This window comes from Prionailurus viverrinus, chromosome A1, assembly GCF_022837055.1.
Source record: "Prionailurus viverrinus isolate Anna chromosome A1, UM_Priviv_1.0, whole genome shotgun sequence".
In the NCBI taxonomy this organism is placed as follows: Eukaryota; Metazoa; Chordata; class Mammalia; order Carnivora; family Felidae; genus Prionailurus; species Prionailurus viverrinus.
Window position 1 is genome coordinate 158766789 of NC_062561.1, and position 25552 is coordinate 158792340.

Below are 25552 nucleotides of genomic sequence, written 5' to 3' on the forward strand. Positions count from 1 at the left end.
ATGAGCCCTCAAACCCATATGTACACCTCTGCTTATAGTTATTCAAACATTATTATTCCTTTAAAAAATATTCATTCTCTTCTATGAGTAATTTTTTGTTTTATTCCTAATTGTCCGTGTGGCATTAAACACAGTGTCTAATTATATCTTATCTCAAAAGAAAAATTTATTGTGAAAACTTCATCTCCTGTTACAAATAATTTGGTAAACCCTCGTTATTAGGCCATTTTAGTTGTTCTATTAAGGACTGATTAAGTAAGATGCCATCTCTTTTTCTTTGCCAATTTTGCCAAGCACATAATTCTTTCGGTAATTATTTAAAAAAAATTTTTTTTTCAATGTTTATTTATTTTTGGGACAGAGAGAGACAGAGCATGAACGGGGGAGGGGCAGAGAGAGGGAGACACAGAATCGGAAACAGGCTCCAGGCTCTGAGCCATCAGCCCAGAGCCCGACTCCGGGACCGCGAGATCGTGACCTGGCTGAAGTCAGACGCTTAACCGACTGCGCCACCCAGGCGCCCCTCTTTCGGTAATTATTAAAGCAATTATTTATGGTGCTGGATTCCACTGGCAATAAGTAGTATCAGGACTTTGAAAATCATCTTGTGGGCATTTTTGAAAATAAAGGAATGGAATTTATTTTTAGCCCATCTGTACAAATCCCATTGTTAGCTGAGTCTTAGGTAATATAGTAAAGAATATTGTCAGTGAGAAACAAAGCACAATTTAGGTTTTATTCTTTGGATTGCCTCTTACTGTTGTTGCCTACCTCTGTCTGGAATTCTTTTTTTGTGGTGATCCCACAAAAACTGATAGTGGCGAACAGGATTCCCAGCCACACAGAGACTCTTTGGTCATGGGAAAGCAGTTCCTTTTCCCCTCTGCTGATGAGAAGACTTTATTTGGCAGATGAAACCTTTGGAACATGCTACACACCCAGTCTCACTAGCTTTGAGGCCAATTTCCATTTCAATTTTGTTCCTTAAATTCTACAGGTTTGATTAACATCTCTGATATGTTGAAACAATATGGCGAAGAGGTGGTTTTTTGCAGGAACGTGCTTGACTGGTAGCAGTCACCTGTCTTTTTTGGTGAACTAAAATTCTATATGTCATGATTATTAGAAAGCATCTGAGTTATGTACTTTGATGGCTTTGTTACATAGTCTCAGTTTATACTTAGAATCTTTATAGGATTTCCCCCTGCACACACACAATTATTTAGTGGCTACAAGACTGGCAGCTCCTTTAAATTAACAAGTGACAGATCAGCATTATTCTTCCCAATGAGCAGATGAAGAAACTGAGACAATTTTATGACTAGTCCAAAGCGTCCTGGTGAGTCAGAGGCAGAGTTAGGATTAAACTTTAGTTTAAATGCTCATTCCAAAGCAGCTTGTGTAACTTAGAAGTTAACTTTTTGAAGGTAGAGACACTGTCTTATGTTAATATTTGCTAGAGCAATAGCATGATGTGCAGTTATAAAAATTGGAGACTATTTAAATTAATTCATCTGATCCATTTCAGAAGTATAGCTGCAATTCCATACCTGGGATAGGTGAAGACGGGCTTACGTATACACAGAAAGCAGCATAATGAATTGGAAAAAGCAAGACACTACAGTTGGAAGAAGCAGATTTCAGTGAGAGCTGTGTGATCTTGGTCATGTCACATAACCTCTCACGAAGTTTACAAGTGTCTTCACTTGTAAAATGTGAGGCATCAGAACAGATGTTTCCTAAGGTCTCAATTTCTATTGCAGAATTTTGAAACTGTTATATTTGTGTGAGGAGGGATCCTCCTTAGATAAATCTTAATATAACCAAAATTAGCATTCTTTTAAAGATTTATTTTTAAATGCAATTGCTATGAGAGACAGTTTCTTTGGTTCTGACTTGGCATCTGGGATCTTTTCTCTGACATCAGCTCTGCTGAAGATCATAGAAGGGGATTATGGGATAAGGCTTGGCTATGAGGAGGCTGAGTGTGCAAAGCAGGAACAAACTTGTAAGGCCAAGCTCTCTCTACAACCCTGCTTCCCATTCTTCCCAGAGCTGGAGGCTGAACTCTAAACCACCTCCTCCTACCCACTACCATACTGATGGATCGAAGAAATGTTTGTGTAGGGAGGGTGTTTGCTAGGCTATTTTGGTAGTAGCCCTCATGTACACCCTCACCCCCATGTACTTGGTTGGATTCCCATGGAATGAATCTTGAGAAATTTGCTTTTTCAGCTTCTTTGTCTCCTCCCACCCTTTTACCTAGTGACAAGAAGGATGTGGCATCAATCTCAATAAAATACGGTGGTGCCTCCCCATTTCTCCACCTGTCCTTGTGGAAGAGAGCTTGGTAAAAATTCATCAAGGGCAGAGTATGGGGGGTTGGAGTCCCGTGGAAGAGTTTTCTCTGCAGAGTTCAGGCTTAATTCTGAATATCACTGACCCAGGGGCCAGTTTCACATCCTGCAAAAAAGCTCTGGAAGAATGTGTCAGCAGAACTGGCATTGCATGTCTAGACAAAGAATTGATATTAGCATCATCAGCCAGCATCCAATCTGTTAACTCTTGTGTAAGCATTTGTTGTCTGTGCCTCAGGCATTTTTTGGCTTAAAATGAAAACTGTTGGTCTAAGATTTAGACTTCCGTCTTTCAGGAGGTTCTTTCAAGGCAGGGAATCACAAGGTAATTTATTTCAAGATCAGGTATTTTATTGATTAATATAAAAATCTCTTCAGTTTTTTTTTTAATTTTTCACTAAAGTGGTATCTGCGTCATCACCACTTTTATTTTATTATATATTCATTATTTCAAGAAACATTTATTAAGCACCCGCTGGGAATCTACACAGGGAATTCTCCTAGGCTGCTCTGATAGATACATGAATGAATAAAACAGCTAAGGTCCCTGCCCTTCTGGAGTTCATAGCTTAATGGGAGAGAATGACCACAAACAAGAGTAACAGGATATTTCTGTCTCAGTTTCGGCTGAGGCACCAAAGAACAAAACAGTAGGTGTCAGGTTCTTTGGCTTTTTAAATTGAAGTGCTAGACTACCTCTCCAGGATTTGAAAAAAGGGTACCTCAGAACTGGTTTTGCCAGCCTGAACCCATCATCCACCTTCAGGGCATTGAAGAGAAGGCTTAGTATGCTGAGAGATTCAAGTGCTGTTTGAATTTCTTTAAGAAGAGTTGTCACTGTGCTGTGTAGTTGTCCTCACTTCAGGAAGGGGCTGACTTCAAACCTAGTTGGGAGGCTTCTAGGGAACCAGTCTGAGAGAGCACTGTTTTGTGTTTCCTGGAGTTTTGGGACTTAAGGACTGATATCTGAGGCATTTCAAAGCAGAAGCCATAGTGAGGGTAGGAATGGGATATGGTAGGGCAGCAGAGAGAAAAAAAAAATGGCTCTGTTGGGATTGGCCAGTACTTTTAAAGTTGACTGGGTGAGAACTGACTGAGACAAGACCAGACGGGGTCATCTTGAAGGTAACTTGACAAAGAGGACCATAAGGAAGGATGAGGTGACTGGAAAAAGGCCTCTGGAATGGGGCAGCTCAATGGGAATGAGGGGGAAATTCTTATGGGACCAACCAGAAAGAGTCTTGCCTAGCAAGGCAATTGTAGGTAAGACATCCGTTATGATGGGAGCCTCTGAAAACTTCACAAAGAGCAGGATTGGGAAGCTTGGGTGTTTGCCAAGTACAGAGGTATCAACTCCAGATTACAGCCAAATCTGACAAGTTAGATCTGTCTTCCCCTATCCTCCTCCATCCCCTGCCCCAACTTGAAAGGGCCCAGGATGGGAAGAGGTAAAGTGAGAAAGCTGACAAAGGCTGACAAAAGCTGACAAAGGCTGGCTTCCTCGACAAGTCAAGCCTGAAGGAGATATGAGCTGGCAGAGGGGAGAAATTGTACATTAGCTTAGGTTTAGAGTCTTGATATTAAAGTCACCCAAGAAAATTGACTATTTGTTTATGACTGGGAAGTGACTAGGACAGTTATGGGACTGGTGGGATATTTTCATTATCTTCCCAACAGGGAAGAACATAGGAAGTTGAGCAGATTTGAAGGCTAAATCTCCCAGAAGTGGGAGAGGATAAATCACTTTGGGTTCATGACATACTGATCCAGGTTCCTTTAACCTGGATATGCTAGTAAATGAGTAAAATATAAAATATGGGGGGCACCTAGATGGCTCAATCCATTGAGCATCTGACTCTTGATTTTCCTTCAGGTCATGATACCAGAGTTGTGGGATTGAGCCCAGCATTGGGCTCCTCACTGAGCGTGGAGCCTACTTGGGATTCTCTCTTTCCCTCTGCCCCTCTACCCTGCTTACATGCTCTCTGTCTCTCTCTCAAACATATATATAAACATATATATATATATATATATATATATATATATATATATATATATATAAATAAACATATACAAAACATATATATATAAACATATACATATATATATATATATATATATATATATATATATATATATATATGAAACTATGTTCTTAAAGAATAGTGGGGAGGGGTGGTAGTGGTAGAGAGCCTAGTTAGATAGCTCAATAAGGATGACCTTTCAGGAAATGGTAATGAATCAGAAAGAGTCAGTTGTGCTGTGTTTCATGGGAGTTGGGGGAGGGAGGTGCCTGCAGAGTCCAGGGGAGAGGGAACAGCATGTGTAAAGTTTGTGTGGAATCCTATGATCAGTGTCCAGGAAACATTTGGGTGGATTCAACCAAAGGTATTTTCATTCTTTGTGCAGGGCACTGAGTTTAATGCCACATCTACAAACAGGATAAATACCTCCTTCACTGAGGTTTAAGACTTAATTGATCATTGTTGGGGAAAAAAACACTTTGATAAAAGGTAAGATCTAAAATCTGTAAAGAGTGAGGAAGCTCCTGTCCTCTGCCCTCAAGCTCTTGATGGTCCCAGATAACATTCTCCTTTTCTGAGAATTTCCATGACAAGCAGTCTCTTTTAGTGTGCTGGTGACCTTTTATGGAGTGTAGGGACAGCTGGGGAAAGAAACACAGAGCTCCCCTGACAGTCCCTGGAGGGAGGGAAAGCCTTTTAACTTGTTCTAGGGCTTTGTTTATGTGTAAGGCTGAGAAAAGGCTACTTGTAAGCATGCCATCCAAAATAATAGAGGTAAGATGTCAACAATTCTGTCACTAGGGGCAGATATACCTTCTCAATTTAACACAATGATTGTAAATGTGGTTTGCCTTTGCTGGCAAAAGTTTGTTCACTCAGGAAATAAAAAGAGCAGAAAGATGAACAGGCAGCCTAGAGAAGGCCTGGGGAGAGTCTCTGCAGGAATGTGGACTCAACCATTTAAAGCTGAGATCCCAAGCAGACGGTGACCTCAGCGAGTGCCTGTGCTGATGGCACTTTCCCAGCCTTGCTGGCGTTCCAGCTGGCACTCGGTCTCCACCAGGGGATGGAGCATTTTGGGGCAGGGAGTAAGGCACCCAGGCTTGTGGGGACTCCCAGGAAGTGAGGTCTAACCGACAGCCCCTGCTTTCAAGGAACTATCTGATTGGGAGACAGAATCTACATTGCCGACACATCTAGTAGTCATGTGTACAGAGTCAACCCAAGGAGGTAAAGAGAGAGGTAAAATATGCTCCCTGTGAAGACCAAGAAAGGACAGTACAATGTAAATTGCCAGTGTTTTCCATGTCTCTAGTTTTTATATCTATTCACCATCCAAGCAACGTGCACTCAGCAGAGAAACTGACAAATGCAGACAGTGTAAGAAATCAGCTATTTTTGTTATTAAAGAATGTTTTGTAAATAGAGAAGTGACTTCTGAATTTCAGAGGAATTTGTGCAGTCTTTCCCCCTTTCCTATTGGTGGGGGGAAATAATTTGCCTCATTAGAATCTGTGCCCCTTATACAGGAGCCAGTCCCCAAACAGGCTGCCAGGTACACAGAAGGTCCTCGTTGAATGTATTTAAAACTCAAAGTTCGGTGATTTAGGGATCTAAGATTTTCATTTTTTTTTTTTTTTTAGAAATTTGAGTTAGAGTGCTTTGTAACTAGTCTCTCTTGCCAGTATTCTATATGAATATTAGACCTCAAGATATTCTTTTTTTGATATTCCTTACCAATACAATGTATTTCAAAAATCGGTTTTCAGGTTGATATTGTGGTCTTTAGGCACATTTTTTCCTTGATGACACATTATAGTAGCAAGAACATGAACATTTGAGTCAGGTAAACATGAATTTGAATACCAGCCTTATAACCCTTATATCTGGAGTTTGAGGTGAGGCCCTAGATTCCCATTTTTGATGCTTCACTCTGACCCTCTGACAGACACAGCCCTCCTCATAGAGAATTCTGAGTGGCCAAGAACACATGCCGACCTGAAACCACTGTCCCTGTGCTCTCAGAATTCTGGATTCCTTGCCCAGGCTACTGGGAACACACTGGGGCCAGAGATAAGCTGGCAGGATGGTCCAAACTTTCACAGAATGCGGCCTGAAGGGGATGGATGTAGGGTGGGAAGAAAGACAGGGTAGAGCACTGGGCTGGGGAACTATCATTTGTACTCTTATGTTGGGTCCTGAAAACGTCACGGGAGGGTCCTTTATATCTGACTCTCAGTCACATTGCTTGCAAACAACTTGACCTTTCTGAACCTCATTTACCTCCTTCAAAAATATGTGTAAGAATTTCTTCTTACAGATTTTAAGGGTCCAATTAGATTATTATATAAACATAATTGTATGAAACATAGTAAACCAAAAATTCCTATCACTGTTATCAATCTTGGCTAGAGTTTCAGGCTAAACTGAAAATGTCTACTAAAGCTGCCATACAACTGAAATGCATTACTAATTACATTATTACCACTAACAGTATTTCAGGTATATGGTCTCTTATCTGAAACCTTTGGGCCAGATGTTTCCCGAATTAATACCTTTTTTTGGATTGTAGAAATACATATATAAACCATATATTGCATTACACTGGGAATATTTGAGGCAGCGCCATGTTATTAAATACATTGGCATTTTCATAGCAAAACCTGTTGATCACTATGTGATAAGTAAAAAGCATACATAGCCTCATGTTAATCCAGGTCAGTTTATTTTTTTTAATACATTTTTATATTTTGGAACAGTTTTAGATTTACAGAAAGATTGCAAAGATAGTACACAGTTCCCCTATGTTTTAAATATTGTTATCATCTTACTTTACTATGGCATATTTGCCATAATTAATGAGCCAAGACTGATACATTATTATTAACTAAAGTTCATACTTGATTCATGTTTTCTTAATTTTTACCTAATATCCTTTTTCTGTTCCTCGAGTCCATCTAGGCCACTCCATTACATTTTGTTGTTATGTCGGATATTTTATAGACTATGCTTCAGTTGGGATTTGTCTGATGGTTTAAGATTAGACTGGGGTTATGGGTTTGACCACAGAGGGAGAGTGCCATTCTCATCACATCGGAAGGGTACATACTATCAGCATGACTTATCACTGTTAATGTTGACCTTGATTACCTGGCTGTGGTATTTTTTGTCATATTTTCGTACTATAAAGCTACACATTTTTCTTCCCTTTTCATTCTGTGTTTTTGGAAGGGAAGTCACTATGCATGACCTATACTTAAGGAGTGGGGGATTATGTTCCCTGTCCTAGAGGGTGGAGCATCTGAATTATTTAGTATTCTTCTGCATGGGAGTTTGATCTCTTCTTCTCCGGAGTTCAGATTTTGCTGCCGATGGGTTAAGGAATTTTTAAATTTTATTTTCATCCTATTTCATCCTATTGTGGATAGGAATTATGGACAAGAACCAACATTCTATCTAAATTTAAAAAGTCTTACAACATGTGTGTACCCACTCTTGGTTACAGAAGAGATGAGTGATGTTTCCTTATAAAAGAATGATAGGGGGAGCCTAGGTGGCTCAGTTGGTTAAGCATCCAACTTTGGCTTACATCATGATCTTGGGGTTCCTGAGTTCAAGCCCTACTTCAGGCTCTGTGCTGACAGCTTAGAGCCCGGAGCCTGCTTCACATTCTGTATCTCCCTCTCTCTCTGTCCTTCCCCCACTCGTGCACGCTCTCTCTCTCTCAAAAAAATGAATAAACATTAAAAAAAAATGAATGATAGGAACTAGTAGGAAGGGATAATGGTGGCCTGTTTTCCAGAGCAATGGATGGTCCCTGCCCATCACACATGAGAGGCTGTACAGTTTTAAATAAGTAGTATGTTTGGTTGGTTCCATACCTTCATAACAAATTCAGCTTGAAGGGAAATAATGGGAAATATGGTCATGGCCAAGTTAAGAATATAAATTTTAAAAAAGAAGACAAATTTTCCCTTTCATGTTTTGTCAGACCTTTTTTCACATAATTTTTCATAAAAACTCGTGGGATTATTAGGGACTGTGAGAGGTGTGTATAGAAGGAAATCTCGGTGGCTCTTGCCTTGGGCATGCTGTGTCACTTCCCACAGTCAATGAGGGGCCCGGTCCACTCTCCTACATTCCTGCCTGCCTCTTAGATGCCCCATACCTGCCCCCAGGCAGCTTTCTGCGACACATAGTCAGGTTAAATCCTCTTTCTCCTCAACTCTTCTCTCCCACCTTCCCCTCAACCTGGGTAAGACCCTCTTAGGACTTTTCTTGTTCAAACCTAAGTCCCCTATGGCCTCTGTATGGCTTCAGAAACTTCTACCAGCAGTAACATTCAAAGTATCTGACACTCTATGACCTAGAGCTGCAACTGGGCCTTGTGCCAGGCACAATCCCTCTGGGTGCAGAGAGTCCAGTGTGAGAGAAATCACTGAAGGATGTGTGAGGGGGTATGGAACCACAGCTATTTATCAACTCGAAGGGGAGTTTTTGATCTTTTAACATACAGGGAAAGTAAATATTATTAAATATATTTTGTATCATGTTGGTCATTGGAGCTTTCCAGAATTAAGCCCTAGCCTCCAGTTACTGATTACTGACATATTGCTTATACATTCTCAGGGTTGTCTTTCCAACTTGTGGAATCACTCACTGAAGCTCCAAGAAGGCATCCATTTAATTAGGGCAACCATGTGACCAAATATTAACATGTTGCTGTTTGAACTTACCCCTGAAGCCTAATAGCCTATGTCATTATGGTCTTAGGACTAACTCATGAGATGATATGACGCCTGGGCAGCACCAGAATTGTTAAAAATGGACTGACAGAAATGTATCTGTAGTGACTCTTTTCCTACTTCAGCCTTCAAAGGAACACAGGTCAGGAAATTTATTTTCTATTGATTTCACTTGATCTCTCTCCAGCCTGTGATTTCATTGCCTATAATCACATTCATTTCTTTAGTATACTGTCTCTTCCACCTAATTTAGAGAAATGTGTGGATGTCTTGAAAATGGTACAAACTTCTGAAGAAAAAAAAATAGTTATATGTAATTTGGATGATGAATAAACTTCAAATAACTCTCTGAATTTGAGCTCCAATTAGGGAGAAATAATTAAGCATGTTGGCATTGAAGAAATAAAATATTTTAAACCACTCTCTGATCTTGGTTGTGTCTCTTTTTCAAAGTCCAAAAATTAAACATAATGATGGACTAGATAAAGAAGTTTATTATTCACCATCTCGTTATGCTACTTGATGAATTGACTGGAATTTCTCAGACACCTTCTTTTCAAAGGCCCCCCTGGGGGGCACAATCCCCTCAAACCTAGTTTCTGTGATATTTTTAAACTGCATGTCACTGGGTTTAGTTGCCAAAGCAAAGGCCTTAAACTAGTTAAAATTCCTCTACCCATAAAAATTATTTGAATACTGTAAGTCTTACAATATATTTTATACTTTTACTAGTAAAATAATATGTGTGTTGTAAAACTGTTTATGCAGTTCATTTGGAAATTTTTTGTGTACTGCCTTGTGAAAAATCTTCTACTGTATCTTGAATTGTTTTTTGTTGATTTCATTAGATTATGTTCACACCCCCTCCTTTGAATGGTTTGAAAAAACTATTAAGTTCCAAAATTAAGACATATTATTTTCAATTTATAACAGAACATTTTGTTTAACTGTTTCCTGGACCAGAAAGACCTGGAATCTTGTCTGGTTTTGCCCTATCTGTGTGATCAGCAGCAAGCCACTTAACTTCCATGGGTCGTGATTATCTCATCTGTAAAGGAAGGGCTTGGACTAGATAATTTCTAAGATTGCTCCAGCTTTATAATTTGGATGATAGGATTTGATCTGGCAAATCTCCCAGAAGGATATTCTCTGAGTTTGAGAAGGCTGTCCTAATTTGACCATGGATGTTTTGAATTTGGAAAAACCTCTTTGAAAACTCCCAAAAGACATACTTCCAAAAGCATACTCACTGGCTCTAGAGGCCTGATGTCCTAAACCGTCCTTCTGTTACACTACTCAGACAACAGGTCAGGGTGCCACGGATGCCACACTCACAGCATCATGGCAGCAGGGAGCTGGCTACACATGAGAAGCATGAAACTGCCAGCAAAAACATTGTTCATAAAGAGAACTTCAGCTGAGAGCTGAGTTCAAAAATTTTCAGCCCAATACACCAGCAGTTGGCTTTCTCACTTTTCTTGGTTGTGTTATGTTAGCATTTTTTACTTTCTGAGCCTTTGTGTGCAAGCCATGGTGTTTACAGAAATAGACGCATAAAAAATACAAATCAAAATGTCATATCCTGTAAACATAATATAAGCTGATTATCTTAAATGTTTTCTTTACTCAAGCAGGTGGATTTAGGGCATGACAGCAATAATAACCATTCATCTAAAGAACAGATTTTGATCAAGGAAGTCTCCAGTTGGTTCCATATATAATCTTTACTCTTAATTTTCCCAGGGCAAAAATTGCACAAAAGAAACAAACTGCAGCTCTTGAAATATAATACCAGTGGAAAAACAAACAAACAAGCAAAAACCAAATAAAATCTCGAGACAAAAACTGGCCTAACCATGACAACTAGAACTTAAATAAGATCTTGCCACACCTTTGCAGCCACCCATATCCAGTCTGTATCCTGGAAAGACTTATGACTAACCAAAGAGATGGGAGACCATGAAAAGAGTCAGTCATGGATTGGTAAGCACAGATTGATCCAGGGAAGACTTACAGTGAATTTTATTTCAATGCCTTTTATTGTTTTTTTATCATACAATCTGTGTCTGTCAGCAACAGCCTTTGACTGCTTCTTTTGCCGATCTGAAATGCTAGGAGGATCCTTGTTTAACCTGTTTTTAATAACTGCATCTCTATGCCACCCTCACCATCATTTCATTTGCTCTCAGGACCAGAGGTCTTTACTCACATTATGTTTAAGGATCTATTATAATATGATTAAGGGGGATGGGCGGTAATTATACAGGAAATGAAAAATCAAGAATCTTATGTTTCTGTCCTGGGTAAGGACTGTAAATTACAGTTCTGCCACAGCGGCCTTCTCTCCCATAGGGTTATTGTTATGAGAACACTGGTGACAGCATATTTGACGATTTATGGTTTATATTTATCATATGAATGTGCAGTAAGCACTGACATCTGATATGTAAGCAGAAGTAGATGCTGCAGTTAATCACAAGAGATTTCCTATGAAAGATTGATAAATGTGTATTTCATGAAAATGATTGTCAGCACTACTTTAAGTAGATAATGCTGCCCTTAGTGAGGAGAATGTAGAATAAATGGCAGTTGTTTTTATTTCATGCCACAGTCTGTGTGTTGAAAGTTAGGTTAGTTACCCTGATTATATGATTAATGCTTAGATTTAGTAGCACTCATAATTTTGCATTTTGTGACCTTCAGTTGTTCAAGCCAGCTGTTTTGCTTGCCAGGTGTGCTCAAACTGGCAAAAGTCTAGGACCCAGCTAAAGTGTGATGTGGACTTACCTTTAGACTTAAAAAGAAAAAAATTAAATCATGAGATTCCACTGTGGTGAATATACTGTAATTTTTTGAAAATGCTAATGAAATCCCCACAACATGTTCAGAGCTAAACAGCAGAGAGGATGTGGACCATGCTTACTCTTTACAGTCTAGGTACTTGGGAGACCCTTTGTGTTAGCACCTTCTACTGTGTGCCTTCCTCTCTCCCTACCTGGGGAGGCTGGTGTAGGTAGGGCTAACCTTACTTGTGGTGACAGTAGGTAGCCTCCTTTCTAATGCTACTTTCCTTCTATTAATTTGTCCTTATTAAACTCTTATCTACCAATTGCTTGGTAGGTAGACAGATCGATAGATAGATGTATGTATAATTTACTCAAGTGATAAAATGTATTGAGTACATTTGTGTACAAGCTATGTAGAATGTAGAAAAAGTAAATATATCAGTCCTTTGCTCACAGAGATGTGTGGGAGATGAGACATAGTCATATATAAATATAATATAAGGTATAGAGTGTCAACTGCCATAAAAAGGAAAGAGCTGAAGTACTCTTTCCTATGGATTAAAATGAAGCTATATTTAGGGTACAACCTCATTTTGGCTCCAGTCTGGACAACTGATCTGGCTAGCCCATCATCTAGCAGAGTCTAAAACAGTAGAACCCATGAGGAGTAAGATTTGCTGGAGGAAGCATTACAAGATAAGATCAGGAAGATGGTTGACTCACCGAGTTCTGTTTTGTTCTGTGCAATGGGGGCACAGAAGAGAACAGACAGACATGGTCTCCCACAGTCTGGAAGTAGTTTCAATGAAGAACATGATCAACCACAAAGCAGAAGGAGGGTGTGTGGAGGAAATAGACAAAACAAACAAAGAAGCAAACAAATGGTACCTGGTTGCAGTCCTGTCTTGGGTTGGCCAAGAATGTGAATAAGTGTTATATGCCTGGATCAAATATTTTCCATTTTTCTCTCTCTTTTTGCACTGAGTCTGTGAGTTAGGAAGAAGTACCAGGTGTTGTAGTGGGAAATAGATCCTGGAATGGTCCAGGACTGACATGAGGAAGGCTAAGGGAGCCTTGGTGAGACATGAAAATTGGGAATTCGGAGAAGGGATGTACACATGGTTTGGTACTGAAGTTACTGCCATTTAATGGTTATATTTATAAATATTTTGATTTTGAGAAAATTAGAAGTGGCTGAGGAGAAATGAAAGGCTCTGAGAGTGGTCAGGCAAGTGGGTGATAGGAGAGGAGAAAGTGAGTGGAAATCTGACAACTCAGCAGATTCCTCAGTCTTTTTTCCCACTAGGTAAAGAAACATTGTCTTTGGGTTGGTGGTAAGGGAAGACAGAAGAAATGGAGAAAAAAGGTAGAGCAGAAACCTGAGCCACAGCTGGATTGAGGGCCCGTTCACTGGTGAGAATGTGTGTGTGTGTGACAGGGGTGGGGTGGGGGGGGGTGCGAGGGTAGAGATGGACTAAGTCTATATGGAAATATACTAAGAATGTTAAAGAGTCATATAATGTAAGAATCAATTGTATGTATTGTTTCCATTTATGTTTCATGTCTTCCCTCCAGTCCTGCTTCCCTTCCTTCCTTCCATCCCCTTTCTTTTTCTTTTTTTAAGTACTGATTAGGGTATATAAGTTTTTCTTTTTCCCTTGCTAAGTAAATGCCCATCTACCCCGTGGTGTGCTGCCAAGGAAATAAATTCATGTGTATGTACATACATTTATTATAAAGTTTTCTGGTATATATAAAAGATTTGTTACAAATAACAAAGTATAAATATTCTTTATTGTAAATTTCATATTAGTCAGTTGATTCTTATGGACTGCTTTTATTGATTTTTAGTATTCTAGTATTCTTAGTATTCTTAGCCAACCTATGGTTGCAACTGATGAAAGAACATAGTCTTGACATGAACATCACTTGTATTTTCATGTGAGTTAACAGATAAAACAAGGATGACTCAGTGAAGACCTGCGTCAGAATTTCAGTTCATCTATGGCATGAATGGATGCTGAAGTAGCTAATAATTTTTGAATACTTTAAGAACATTTCCTGAAGCTTTTTGGGTTTTTTTGTTTGTTTTTAGTTACTCATAAAGATGACACCTTTTTGATTTAATCTACATTCTTCACATTTTCTCACTTTCATTATTCATTAACATTCTCATCACTTTCTTAAATCTAGAAAATTAACAAAACAATCAATCAAGACCTGACTGGTAGCTTTTGTCAATTTCCATAGTATAAATACTTAAGCATTGTGTCAACGACAATTGGAGAGAAAAGTGCAGCAGCACCCCATTTACACAGTATTTTCTCCATTCAGATACAGTAGATGTAAATAACCCCAAGAGCAGGGATAACAATAAATGTAGTAAAATAATTAAGAAAATGATGATTTTTGAATTTTTTAAGATTTATTGTAATACATGTTTGAGAATTCATTATGTTTATTTTTAATGAATTTAGTTGTAAATTTCTATGATTTAGTTTTTAATAATGGCAGTGTTTCACAAATTATTTGAGAAATTCTTGAAAATTCAACAATCAGCTCTCTTGGGCCAGAATGAGTCTCCTTTTGCACAGCAGTGGGTCTGTCCATCCTTCTAGCAGTGTGTCCTCCAGGTCATGTCTCAATTTCTGTGTCCTAGGACAGCTCTCTGCTTTGACAGGCTATTCAGAGCCACCAAAGCAAATGACTTAAGTGTTCCATACAAATATCTTTTTTTAGAAGAAAAAGCTTCTGAGTTGTATCTTAAAATGATGGAATAATTATTTTCATTTTCAAAAAGTTTGTTGAATATTTAACTGTAGATAGTTTAACTGCAGAGTAACATTGGCACACATGGGGTTGATTTAAATAGTGTAGACAAGAAGGTAGATCATGCAAGTCCCAAACTTTTTGTCTTCCTCCATGCATTCAGATTTCTAAGAAATTAATAAACCTAATTGCAGGTTTTGTATTAGTAGTATAGACCATTGGGATTATTGAATATGATGTTCTAGATTATTCATTAGTGATCCCAAATGTAATTGGTTTAGAGTAATCCAGCATATAAAGTATGAATTCCACATATGAAGCTGGGATGTGGGAGCAAGTCTCCTAGGAAGTGAGTGAGTATCACCACCAATTCAATGCCCTTCCATCTCTGTTTATAGGCCTCTATGCTTGTAAAATGTTGACCATCTTTCTGCAAGAAGAAGGCCAGTTGCTACCTCCAGTGATGGATGTGTATGGAAAAGTTCTAAGAGTAAAAAAGAAATGGCTTTTGTACATGTCTTAAATATTTCAGAATAAATTAAAAAACACAGAGAATAATAATTCATAGTCATATATATTTGTTGTTTAAGTTGCAAAAAACAAATTCCTTTTCAGTTAAACAGAAAAGGAATTTACTAAAGAATATCGTGTAGTTCATAGATTCTCTAGAAGAGCCTAGGAATCAGGCTTAGAGGCCATGCATTCAGGAACAGTGCCTAAAGAAGACTACTGATGGCTCCAGCTGAAGCCACACTGCCATCATTACTCAACACAGATACCATAACTTCCATTGCTGATTCTGGTCAGTGGATGCCAGAATTTCTACCATGGTTGCACCCAAATGCTGGGTACCTATCCAACTATACTCACCAGAAGATGAATTTTAGGTGGTTTCTGCTTATGAATTCACAGTGTTCTCTTATGAATCCAAGTTGCATGGGGATGTTTCTTGTTGGTAGTCATAGTAAAATAGGTACCTGGTGTCTAGGAAAGTGAGTTTCTGGCTTCTACTTTGTGGAAGTGTGACAAAAAAGCTTGAGATTGCTCAAGATGTTCAAAAGATTTGGGGTGGCCCCAAAAAGTGACAAAGATCTACTGCACAAGTACTGATAAGAGTGAGATGTTAAACTGGAAGTAATGCAGCACCTAAAATGGTAGAAATTTCATACTATATTATTTGCAGTTGTGGGATTTAACAAGGGTCTGCATGAATGTCAAATGTGTTCGGTACTATGACATAAAACCTGAACAATTTGCAAAAAGTACAAGAAAAATTGTCACTGGAATAATGATATTGACAAGGAATTTTTAAAAAAATATATAATAATCTCTACATTATATATACACACATATATATACACACACACACACACACACACACACACACACACACACACATATATTATGTCTACACCAAGGTGGGGCTCCAACTCACAACCTGAGATCAAGAGTCTCATGCTCTTCTGACTGAGCCACCCAGGCACCCTTCCCGAGATTGCTTTTTAAATTGCTTTATTAATATCATATTATGAAAAGAATAGTTTTTCCCAAAACTGGTTGAAATTGCCCTATGGACAGTAAGTTTTACACTGAGACAAAACAATAATTACAAACTCTTAAGTGGAAACACTAAAAGGTTTACAGAAAAAGTAAATCACAAAACTATAAGCTTATAGAACATAGGCCACGTTATTAACCTCAGGGAAACCTTAGCATTCAAGGTATAAGGCAAAAGTCATAATAATTATCAGGTTCAGGAGTTTGGAAGTGCCTCCTGTGCTGCCCCTTACTCTTTCTTCTGATTTACATCATCTGTCCTAGGAACTTTCCCACAACATCTCCCACTTCATTGTGATCAATATGCTTGTTAGGTATGGCTCAAAAATTAGGGACAAGTCATGTCACTCACTCCAGGTTGACATTTCCTCCACAGTTCTGGCCTTCACTCCCTCCCAAACTGCATAATTCCTCTCTGTCCTGCATGGGGCTCTCTTTTTCTCCTTCATTTTCCTGTTAGGCATTTTCCATGTTGACATTTTTCACCCCTTGTTTCTCTTTGGACACCATTGCTCCTGGGCCTATCTTTGCAGTCTTCTCCTTCTCCTAGTTCTAACCACCGTTGCGGTGCTAAGACACTTAGATGCCCACACCTGGTTCCCTTCTGCCTCCTACTTTTTGGGCCCACCCCTGGCCCGCAGCACACCCTCAGGGACACCCAGAGCAGGTACTGAGAAGGGAGCAATGGAGCAAGCGATGGCTAGGTCTGGACAAGAAATTTTAATTAAATTGCAGAAGTTTAACATTTGGCGTAAAATAGATAATATAGTAACCCAATTGGAATACCCTCAAATACTAATACCAGAAATTCTGAAAATGTGTCTAGAAGAGATAGATATTATGACAGCATTTAGAGGATATTGGTAACTATTTGGTACATGGGATAGTAACTTACATTGTATGGAAGTTTTACAATATGAAAAAGGCTTTATGTAAGTTGCTGTTTTGAACACAAAAAATCTATTAGGTATTTGAGTTTCTATTTTCATTGTTATAGTTTAGGAATTTATTTTTATTTTTATGTTTTTAATGTTTATTTATTTTTGAGAGAGACAGAGACAGAATGTGAGTGGGTTAGGGCCAGAGAGAGAGAGACACACACACACAGAATCCAAAGCAGGCTCCAGGCTCTGAGCTGTCAGCAGAGCCTGGTGTGGGGCTCGAACTCACAAGCTGTGAGATCATGACCTGAGCCGAAGTCAGATGCTCAACTGACTGAGCCACCCAGGTACCCCTATAGTTTAGGAATTTAAACTGAGGAGGTCAACGGTTTTTTTTTAAGTTTTATTTAAGTTTATTTATTTATTTTGAGACAGAGAGAGAGAGAGAGAGAGAGAGAGAGAGAGCGCGCGCATGCCTACAAGCAGGGGAAGCACAGAGAGAGAAGGAGAGAGAAAGAACCCCAAGCAGGCTCCACACTGTCAGCACAGAGCCCAGTGTGGGCTCAAACTCACAAATTAAACGGTGGGACCATGACCAGAACCGAAATCAAGAGCCAGATGCTTAACCCACTACGAAACCCAGACACCCTGAGAGGTCAACTTTTTAAAGTCACGTGCCTACTAAGTGATTCATCTTGAACTCAAGTGTCATGAAGGTAGCCACTTCAGAGACTCTGGATAAAGGGCACGCTATCAAGCATAATAGCACAGAGGACATTATGCAGAGAGATATTGAGATTCCTGAGAGTCTCTTTGGGCTGCCCAAACTTAGCAAATTCCTCTGGTCTGATTATTTGGTTCTGTTTCAATAAAGGAAGTCTGGTTCTGATTCTTCTTGGACCATACACTAGCAGGTCAGGTTACTGCTATGAAGTTCATCCTCTAATTTGCACAGTTTATTAACTAACCAATCCACAGACATTTGTTGCATAGCTGTGAACAAGATCTTATGCCAGTTGTTTGCAATTATTCTTTCCCCTCTCCATGCACTTGAGATCACTCTTGCTCTTCCTTATGAGGGGATGGAAAAGCAAGTCACAATCATCTCTCTGTATGGCAAGTCTACCTCTAGTTGAATTATAAAAGTTTAATGTTTAGACACAGGTTATAATTTAGTTTGATGCGTTTTCCTCCCTAGTTAGAGTTGGTAATTTAAAATTAGGACCCTTTTTTTGGTCTAATTTGTTTAAAAATTTTTAGAGGTAATACAATTTCTTTCTTCTGGCTCATGATTTGTAATCTTGTTAATCTTCTCTTTCTAATCAATCAAAATGAGTAAAAGCTGTAATTACATGGTTTTACTGTAGAATTAATTGGATCTGACCATTCATACTCCTTATAATTGGTTTCCCGAATGGGGTGTGTGGTATTCTAACATCTCACCCAAGTATGCAGTTAAATATTTTCAACCTTCTATAAATTCAAAAACTTTCCTCCTCAATTAATCCTTTTCTATTAATTTCAGATTCATCTAGGCTAACTGATATTAATAGTTTCCTATCAAGTCAATAGGAAGATAACACATTTTTTTGCCTTTAAAAATGCTATTAAATTTTAACTTCAGCTTTATTTTTAAAAATTAATTAATTCATTTTTTAATTTACATCCAACTTAGTTACCATACAGTACAACAATGATTTCAGGAGTAGATTCCAGTGATTCATCCCCTATGTATAACACCCTGTCCTCGTCCCAACAAGTGTCTTCCTTAATGCACCTTACCCATTTAGCCCATCCCCCCCTCCCATAACCCCTCCAGCACCCTTCTGTTTGTTCTCTATATTTAAGTGTCTTTTATGTTTTGTTTCCCTCCTTGTTTTTATATTATTTTTCTTCCTTTCCCTTATGTTCATCTGTTTATCTTAAATTTCTCATATGAGTGAAGTCATGTGATATTTGTCTTTCTCTGACTGACTCATTTCATTTAGCATAATACCCTCCAGTTCCATCCACGTAGTTGCAAATGGCAAGATTTCATTCTTTTTTGATTGCCGAGTAATACTCCATTGTATATATACCACATCTTCTTTATCCATTCATCCAGTGATGGACATTTGGGATCTTTCCATACTTTAGCTATTGTTGATAGTGCTGCTACAAACATGGGGGTGCATGTGTCCCTTCGAGACAGCACACCTGTATCCCTTGGGTAAATGCCTAGTGCAATTGCTGGGTCATAGGGTAGTTCTATTTTCAGTTTTTTGAGGAACCCCCATACTGTTTTCCAGAGGGGCTGCACCAGCTTGCATTGTCACCAACGATGCAAAAGAAATCCTCTTTTTCCGCATCCTCGCCAACATCTGTTGTTGCCTGTGTTGTTAATGTTAGCCATTCTGACAGGTGTAAGGTGGTATCTCATTGTGGTTTTGATTTGTATTTCCCTGATGATGAGTGATGTGGAGCATTTTTTCATGTGAGGAGACAACACATTTTGACTGGATTTTTAATTTATGCAAGAAACCATTTAGCTTCAGATATATCTTTTCATGTATCAAACCAAAAGAAAACCAATGAAAGCTTTTCAAATTTATGAAACAAGACTTTCAGTACATTTATTATTAGTACTCAAATGATAATCCTCAGAAAATGGAGTATAAACTAATTATAAAATAACACACTTGAGTTAATGAAGTCACTACAATACACAATAGTAGTTTTCCATTGGTTAGGATTCTTTAGTTGATAAGAACCTACTGGTACATGTGAATTTTTGGTGAAGTGCAAGCAACCAGTGCCAGTGAAACCATCCTACTAGCCAAGATGATAATTGTTCTTTGTTGTACATTCATTTAAAAAAATTTTTATTGATCATCTGCTAGAATGTCAAACACTCATGTAAGTTCTGCGAATGAAAAGTACTGAAAAAGACATACAAGGTCCCTGTTTTCATGAAGACTATTATTGAGAAGGGCAGAACTAAAAACCTAGTAAACACAGAAATGATTAAGATAATATCAAAGACATAGACTTGTAATGAAGGTGGTAAGCATAGCAATGGGATAAAAAGTGACCGGGGTAGATCTACATGGGATTGTTGGCTATGTCCCTTCTGAGGCAGTGACATTTTGCTAAGACTTGGATAACAAAAGGCAACTATGGAACAATCTGTTAGCTTTCACACAGATGCTGCTTATTTATGTTTTAATGGTTAGTCTAGAGTGATGCTTCTACTCAATAGTTTTAGAAATGCGTTAGTTTTCTCACACTGTTGACTTTATTACAGTACATCCTGATTATTCTTTTAAAATATTTTTATGCCACTTCTAAGGGTTCAGTGCTAATTTCCTTATGAGTTCCTTTGAAACTTAAATACTGATGGATAATTTCACAAATACCAGTATGCCTCTAGTTATGTCACTGCCTTACAGCAATGACAGTCCAAATGGGTAAGTGCTGCTATGGAAAACACAGGATACTAGAGCCTGTCTAGCTCTGTTTTGGAGACCAGGTTAAGATTTTCTGAAATAAGAGACTTCTAAATTGGATCTTGAAGAACAAAGAGAAGTGTCCCAGAGAAAGGAGCAGGGGAGCAGGAGAGAAAAGTCTTCGACATGGAGGAACGTGTGCACAGGCCCCCAGGGAGAGACAACATGGTACATTTAAGAAACCACATATAATCTGCATTTGGCCGAATTATATAGCACACAAGCACAATTATAAAATGAGAGAGAGGATGCTAGCAGAATGAGCAGAAGTCAATAACAGAGGGTCTAGTAAGACTTGTTAAAGAGGTAGGACTTTAGAGCTGAAGAAAAAGAAAATATTCATTCATTCAACACATTTTTATTAAATACCTCCTATGCGCCATGCACTATTCTAGGCACTGGGAATACATCAGTGAACAGACAGAAATCCCTGCCTTCATTCTGTCTATATTCTAGAGGCAGGGGAAAGTAGATAATAAACATCAATTCTTTTTTATTTTTGGCTACCCTCATTTCTTTTTTCTTTCTTTCTTTCTTTCTTTTTTCTTTCTTTCTTTCTTTCTTTTCTTTATTGAGTATAGTTGACACACAATGTCATATTAGTTTCAGGTGTACAACAGTGATTGACAAATTTATAGACTATGCTATGCTCACCACAAGTGTAGCTATCATCTGTCACCATAGAACATTATTACAGTATCATTAGCAGTATTCTTTATGCTGTGCCTTTTGTTCCCATGACTTAATTCATCCATAACTGGAAGCCTGTGTCTCCCGCTCCCCTTCACCCATTTTGCCCAGCCTCCCCTCCCCACTGGTAGCCATCAGTTTGTTCTCTGTATTTTCACACCTTATTCTGCTTTTTTTTTGTTCATTTTTTTTAAGATTCCACACACAAATGAAATCATGGTATTTGTCTTCTTCAGTCTGAATTATTTACATGATACCCTCTAGGTCCATCCATGTTGTCGCATGTGGCACGATCTCATCTTTTTTTATGGCTAAGTAATATTAATCAAGTAAAATGCTAAGATTTTGAAGATTTTTGAGCTGGATATAATATGGAAGAAATCTTTCAACTGGGAACACTTGAGAGATTATAGGTTAATACCAAAAAATATATATATGTCAGTGACAGTGGCACTTGAGATTTTGGCATACCCTTCACTTTTCTGAGTGAAATTAAACTACCATTTCTCACACACAAGGATTATATTTTCCTTCCTCCTATACCCTTTCTGGTCAGGATTGCTCCATAACCCTGAATCCCATGAATTCTCAATAGTAAGTATTCTTTAAATAGAAAGAGACTAGTAGGTAGATTGGTAGCAAGAGGGATATGAATATCTTAAAGCTCTTTGGAAGTCAGTGAAGTTTTATTGTTTCACAGAGATTTGTTAATATTATGCCTGTAAGCTAGGGCTGCAGCATCCAAACTTCTCTGCCACAGAACTTTGTGGAAATTGTACTTAATTTGGAAGAATATGCTATTACAATACCAAGCAGTTCAAGGGATCTTTTCATGTCTCATCATATTTACCCTATAGTTAGTAAGAGTTGATCATATGTCATATAGTAACTAAGAGTTGATTCTAATAAATAAAGTTTTATGATTAAACAAAGTTCTCATTTTTATTATTGTGGAGACAGTGGAATGACATTTTGTTAAAAAAACAAACAAACTACTCTACTGTTTACCAACTGGATAGATTCCACTGAAGCACCAACAGATTGCTCTAAAGATAGTTCCACAGTGCCATCAACTTCCTGTTTTGGAGAGAAGAAAGGAGTCACATTTTAAGCCTCTGTCTCTTTAAAACAAAATGCGAGGTGGTGAACTACGTGGCACTTTTGATTATATGTTGAAACTGCACTAAGTCCCTGAAATCCAAAAGAATATTGCACTCTGGTCCTTTGTGCAGAATACTCACATGAGTGCTCACAGGAACCAATCCAGAAGCAAATTGCTGCTGATAGTAACTGACAGCATGAATTACTGCACTCTCAGAGACTCTGCCAGCATCAACCCGTATGATCTCACTTTTGCTCATATGGCAAGCAGAATTTGTGCATGTGCTAGAACCAACCTCCCAAGTTCAGGGAACAGCAAGGTTTCTCAGCAGTTGTTTGAAAATAGCCAGCACCTTTGAAATGAATCACTGTAGTATCTCATCATCTCACCCTTATAAAATGAGAGAGGATTTTTCTTTGCTGAGTTTCTGACCCTAATCATGTAGAGTCCCTTAGAAGAAGGAGAAACTGACTCATCTGTTTATTCTCCCTATGAAAACCAGACAAGTCAATGAATGCAGAGGACAGCATCAATTTCTCTTCGACAAACCGACCTGCCTCTGATCTGCCACTCCCTCTGGTCCATTTGGAGACATTCTGCTGTATGTTGGTTCATAACAATCTTTAGAAATCGTCCTCTACTTTGGAATAAATAAGGACATTGAAAGAAAGAACTATACACTTTATTAAAAATGCCCAAGTAAAGTATGTATGATAGAAAATGCTCTAATTTATATTTGTGCATACCAACACAACCAAGATCACTGAACTATCATTCAAATATAAGAAGAAATCATGCCAAACGTGCATGTCTGGAAAGAAAAGCAGGAACTGGAAACATTCTCCCAAAGGATGAAATCATAGACCCAATTTTCACAACCCAAGATCATTCTCGAGAGTACTTCTCTTATTTCAGTCTATTACAAAACTCACCTAAATAGTACCAAAATTATAGGGAGAAAAAAAAACTTATGGTTTATTGCCCTTGCCATCATTAGCAATATAATCTACTGTTTCTGGGAAAACAGACTTTCTGAGGTCTTGAACTCTGTTCTTGGCAGGTAAGAAGCCTACCAGGTCATCTTTAAAGGCATATTTATTTTTAATGCTTAAGTCTACACATGTTTTCTGTTAATAAGTTGGAATCTTAAACAAGATTGTTATTCACTCTATTTATTTACCTTAGAAAGTACCCAATTCTTCTGAAACAATGGTCCCTTTGAAAATGGGTGGGAAATAGAATTTAAAATTGAATTAAAATAGAGGGAAAATAGCCTTTCTTTCTTCATTGCATGTTTTTGCTGTCTGTAGAAGGGGTGATGAGCTTCTGCCCTTACATGATATTTGTTCTGAGTTGGAATTGGTCTCATGAGAGACAGGGAAAATGGGAGAGCCTTTTTTGTAATGGGAAGCGTGGGCTCACCGAAGGCACCCTAAAGGGATGGTTTGTTTAGATTGGACAGTCTTTCCTGTCTCGGGAAAGTTAGAGGTTGAAGATAGGCAATCCCAGCATGGTAACAAGAGGTAATACAACAAGTAGTGGACACACAGAGGAATGAGCACTTGCCTCTCAACGTGGATGTTCCACAGGCCTCTCCTGTTCAACATATTCAAAACCGAGCCAATCACCTCTTGTTCCTCCTCCTGAATTACTGATCTCAGTGAAAGTCCCACTGTCCACCCCAGCAAGAAGGCAGAGAAACCTGGGGTTCCCTCTTGACTACTTCCCATGCCTTGTTCACCACACCCAATCTATCACCAAGGTATTTCACTTCTGTTATTTTTCTCAAATTGTAAAATTCTCTTTCATGTTCTTCATTCCCATGCTAAGTACACACATTATCTCCTTTACAAATAAGTCTCTTGACTGCTCCAGCCTTGTTCTTTCTGATATGATCTCTACAGTTTCTTTTTTTATTAAAAAATTTTTTTTAGAGAGAGAGAGTGCGAGTGAGTGAGGGGCAGAGAGAGGGGAAGAGAGAAGAAGAGAGAGAGAAGCAGGGCTTGAGCTCACCCAAAGTGGGGCTTGAATTTACAAACTGTGAGATCATAACCTGAGCCAAAGTCTGATGCTTAACCAACTGAATGAGCCACCCAGGCACCCTCTATAGTTTCTGATAGATTTATCTGATCATCTCATTCTTCTGCTTAAAAGGATCCCTATTGCAATAAAGGAAAAAAACAACAACAACAACTCTGAACTCCCTTGAATGGCATATTAATTCAATCAGCATTCTTTCTCCCCACTCTTGCCTAACAGAAATACAGTTTCTGTTTTGAATGACCTCCCCTCCTCCTTTCTTCTGTTAAGTGATTTCTACATCTCTTTCAAATTTTGATTCAGCTGTTACCTCATCCAGGAAAACTTCCCTGACCCTCTTCCTGCCCCTATCACAAAATGTTCCCTGAAGTACCCCTTTTGACCCTGTCATGCATGCATCTTGAGGGCAGGTGTGGTGTTTTCATTTTGCCAACTTAGCATCTAGTTTGGTGCCTGGCAAGTGAATGAATGTAGGGGTTATCAGAGAAAGTCACACAGAGAAGGTGGAGTTGAACTGAATCATTCTTGGGAGAGAAGTAAGATGAAGTAGAGAATGATATTTGAGGGAGAAGGAATAACATGTCCAAGAGCAGGAGAGAGCTTGCCATGTTTAGAGAACAGTAGGTGGTTTCGAGATGCTGGAATATAAAAGTGAGATAAAGAATTCTGTGGCATCTGGGGCGCTTGGGTGGCTCAGTCAGTTAAGCGTCTGACTTCAGCTCAGGTCATGATCTCTCGATTCGTGGGTTTGAGCCCCACGTCAGGCTCTGCACTGACAGCTCAGAGCCAGGAGCCTGTTTCAGATTCTGTGTCTCACTCTCTCTGCCTCTCCCCTGCTTGCACTCTGTCTCTCTGTCTCTCTCTCGAAAATAAGTAAACACTAAAAACATTAAAAAAAAAAAAAAGAATTCTGTGGCATGAACCGTGTTCAGAGTTATAACACATTTGGTATAATCTGTGACCAGCTTATCCCAAAGTTTGAAAAGGCCTCTTCTTGCTTTTCTTGAGGCTCTAGGTATAGTTTAGAATGAGGAAGTGTTTAAACAGGATTATGCAAAGTAACATTCTCATATACTTACATTTAACAGATTATCCCTTTGATACAGAAAACAATAC

At 38.6% G+C, this 25552-nt stretch overlaps 1 long non-coding RNA gene and 1 pseudogene across 6 annotated transcripts in view; one reads left to right on the top strand and one right to left on the bottom strand.

The window, feature by feature from the left end:
* LOC125154659 (uncharacterized) overlaps positions 1 to 25552 on the top strand; it is a 46802-nt gene that overhangs the window by 8318 nt on the left and 12932 nt on the right. For 3 of the 6 annotated variants that reach the window (XR_007147893.1, XR_007147877.1, XR_007147921.1), the window contains 4 exons: positions 9155 to 9268; positions 10870 to 11109; positions 13219 to 13325; positions 13866 to 13954. This is a non-coding gene — a long non-coding RNA (uncharacterized LOC125154659). Of the gene's footprint in view, positions 1 to 9010; positions 9269 to 10869; positions 11110 to 13218; positions 13326 to 13865; positions 13955 to 25552 lie in introns of those variants that run through there. The other 3 variants (XR_007147898.1, XR_007147924.1, XR_007147907.1) reach the window with 2 other exon arrangements.
* Positions 16398 to 16748, bottom strand: LOC125154593 (protein BEX4-like; annotated as a pseudogene).